Source organism: Pteropus medius, unplaced genomic scaffold, assembly GCF_902729225.1.
Source record: "Pteropus medius unplaced genomic scaffold, Ma_sr-lr_union100, whole genome shotgun sequence".
NCBI lineage: Eukaryota > Metazoa > Chordata > Mammalia > Chiroptera > Pteropodidae > Pteropus > Pteropus medius.
This window is the reverse complement of record NW_024340696.1, coordinates 6808069-6808766: the sequence shown is the minus strand read 5'-3', so window position 1 is coordinate 6808766 and position 698 is coordinate 6808069.

Genomic DNA, 698 nt, shown 5'->3' with positions numbered 1-698 from the left:
TCCATGCCGGGGACCAAAAGAGAAAAGAAGAGTATGGAAAGGAGGAAAGAATAGAAGAAAGAAGAAAAAGTGGGAAAGAAGAAACAAAAAATCTAAGATAAAAATCAGGAGAATGTGTGATCAGTTAGTTACTCAGTTAAGTTCTCGAGAGAAGGTAGAAAGATGTGAGAATGGCTAGGTTTCTACTGTAGACAACATATGGATAACAATGGTGTAAATCAAATGGCTTAGATCTCCCCAAGCCCCCCGATCCCCACTTCTCCAATAGTGCAGGGACTATAATGGATTGAGGACTCTCTTGAAAGCAAAGTCCTTCTCCCAGTACAGAGTAGGTTAGTTTGGGGGCTTTAAACTTCCTGCTTCCTCTCTACCTGAGTATAAAGGAGCTAAAACACATTTGACATCTTTTCCAAAGAGAGATGCAAGATGGGCCAGGAAGCCCAGAAGACTGCCACTGGAAACTGTAGTGTTTGAGAAGAGATGCCGTCTCCTGTCTTTTGGGGGGTGGAGGGGAAGAGTGCTTCACTGGCTCCCTTCCTGAAGGTACCTCAGCAGGAGAAGGGCCCTAAAAAAATTATTCATAGAAGCTGAAGTGTAGGTCAGAAGAGGAGTCTGACACTTCACTTCTAGTTGGATGTTCAGTAGCTGTTAGCCTGTTTTTCCTAGTCTGTTTTCTCAAGGGCTGGATGAAATGATAA